The 2,500-nt window shown below is 48.8% G+C and overlaps 1 long non-coding RNA gene across 1 annotated transcript in view; it reads right to left on the reverse strand.

Moving 5' to 3' along the window:
• Positions 1-2,500, reverse strand: part of LOC135095376 (uncharacterized) — an 8,780-nt gene that overhangs the window by 5,936 nt on the left and 344 nt on the right. The window contains exon 1 of the long non-coding RNA XR_010264364.1: positions 1-2,500. This exon is cut by the window's left edge and continues 405 nt beyond it; it is cut by the window's right edge and continues 344 nt beyond it. This is a non-coding gene — a long non-coding RNA (uncharacterized LOC135095376).

Below are 2,500 nucleotides of genomic sequence, written 5' to 3' on the forward strand. Positions count from 1 at the left end.
TGGTGGTGGTGGTGGTGGTTGTGGTGGTGATGGTGGTTGTAGTTTCCGTGTTTTTTGTTTTTTATTATTATTAGATTTTCTTTATTCTTGTTATATTTTTTTTCTTGTTTTCGTGTTTTTTTTTCTTTGTTCGTGTTTGGTTTATTTTTTGTGATTATTTCCTCTTTGTTTTTTTGTTTTTTTTCCTGAATATTTTGTTTGTATTCCTGTTTTCTTTATTTTCGTTTCCTTGTTTATCTTGTTTGTGTATTTTCTTCTATTTTTTTTTCTCCTAATGTCCTCTTATTTTTTTCTTTCTTTGTTTAATCGTCACTGTCACAGCTTACCCCACAACTGACGGAGGCCCAGAAGGGGAAAACGCCGGCAGTTATAGCAGTCTGGCACGCAGTAGGTGATGGAGGAGAGTTACTGGTGTATACAACTGCTACTGTCACTGTCTCTACTGACGGAGGCGCAGAAGACAAGATTTCCCTTCTGTAACTTCCACTGGTCACCTTTCCCTTCCTAATTCAGTAGAAGGCGGTGAAGGAGTGGCATTTACGGGCGTATCACTGCTACAACACCTTGCACATCTGACGGAGGCGCTGAAGGGAGAATTCCTACAGTTAAGACCGTTTCTTGCAATGCAACTTCCACTGGTCACTGTTTCACCTTCCTAACTCCTGTAGAAGGCGATGGAGTGGCACAGGATATCCTCGCCCTTGTCACTGCTACAGCCTCAACTACTGACGGAGGAGGCGTAGAAGGGGGAATTCCTGTTATGACCGTTTCTTGCACCGAACACTTTTCTTCCTCCCAAATCCTGCAGAAGGCGGTGAAGGAGGGATAAAGGCCGTATCTTCACCCCTCTTCACTGCTACAGCCTCAACTACTGATGGAGGCGGTGAAGGAGGCAGTTAGGGGTGTATATAACTGCTCTGGTCACTGTCACAACCTCAGCCACTGAAGTAGAAGGCGCAGAAGGGCTTTTCCTGCTGTAACTGCTAAAACTCACTGTTTCTTCCTCCCTTACGCAGCAGAAGGCGGTGAAAAGGTAGCAGGTGGTGTTTCTCGCCCACTTCACTGCCAGGGCCTGTGTGCAGCGGCTCCAGGCGGTGGCGGCAGGGCGGGCGTGACGGGAGAACTGCCTGGCCACCTGCGCCTCTCAGATATATACCCTCGCTGGGCATTTAACTTCGAATAATGGCGCGATGTTTGAGTGAGCGGCGCCCGTGTTAGCAAACGCTCGGCTCTCACCGCGACTGTTTTCCAAGGCCACAGGAACCATTTGCCGGGCTCCCAATGCTGTTTCTCCCGTTCATAATGTAGAAATGGTGTCAGTCTGTCACTACAACTGTATGAACAAGCTTAGAAACGCGTGTCACTTCAACTAGAGGCTTTTGAAAGTGGTGCAGGAGCGGCGCAAAAGTTGTTTCAGAATATGGGCCGCCTCCTGTCAGCCGCCAGCCAGCCAGCCAGCCACTTCCCGCTCACCGCTCTCTCCTCTCCTCTCTCCTCTCCCTCTCCCGGCTTCCCCGCTCCTCCTCCTGCTGTCAACGGTTCCCTAGCACCTCCCACACGCACACGCCTTCTGCTACAGCCGCCAGTGTTGCCCCGCCTCTACTAACCGACTCATTTCAAAGCTTAGTCCAAGGTTGCCAGTATACACAGAGAATGGGCCTGTATCTCCTTGGACAAGATACCTGCAGATTACTGGTGCTTATAGGTAACTTGTACTGTCACCCCCCTGTGCACAACCCCAGGGACAAGCGTGTATTCTCCCTGAGGAGATAGAAATCAGGGGAGATGTAGAGCAAGGTAACTAATGGCATTTCTCTCTCTCTCTCTCTCTCTCTCTCTCTCTCTCTCTCTCTCTCTCTCTCTCCGTTATCACTAAAAACGCACTTATATTTGCACCTACACGGTATCCCAGCCACTTAAATACTTAAATAAAGCCTCTACTATCACCTCCCCGCCCGCCACCCCAGGGGAGACGCGTGTAATCCCCCCAGGGAGGAAAATAAGAAGAGAGGCGAGATGAGTAGCGAGGCGGGAGTACTGTTGTAATTCTCGTTCATCGGCCAACCAACATATGCGAAAAACACGTTAGTTTCTACACTTACACTACAGCTACACTATTCTACACTCACTAGCTACTTATGTAACCATCCCCCTACTACCTAAGGCAAGGGTGGAGGCGAGTACACCCCCAGGGGACATAAATATCACAGGATATGATATAACACCCAGACAAACACTGCATCTCAACCCATTACACCCCGCAGCCTGTCCTACCTTCAAAAAACACTCTTGTAACTACACCCACGATAAAGTTACACCCTTCTACAGCTCTGTATAACATCTACAACCATTCCTCTTTGATTTAACCAGAGGGTGAAGCGCGTGGAGGCCCAGGGGAGGGAGATACGTGGGGAGATAAAGGGAGGTGTATCAAGAGACTATCATCAGTTTCTCCTCCCTCTCCGCTTCACGCCAAGCCCCGCCTCTTCAAGTAATACAA

Source organism: Scylla paramamosain, chromosome 49 (assembly GCF_035594125.1).
Source record: "Scylla paramamosain isolate STU-SP2022 chromosome 49, ASM3559412v1, whole genome shotgun sequence".
Classification (NCBI taxonomy): Eukaryota; Metazoa; Arthropoda; class Malacostraca; order Decapoda; family Portunidae; genus Scylla; species Scylla paramamosain.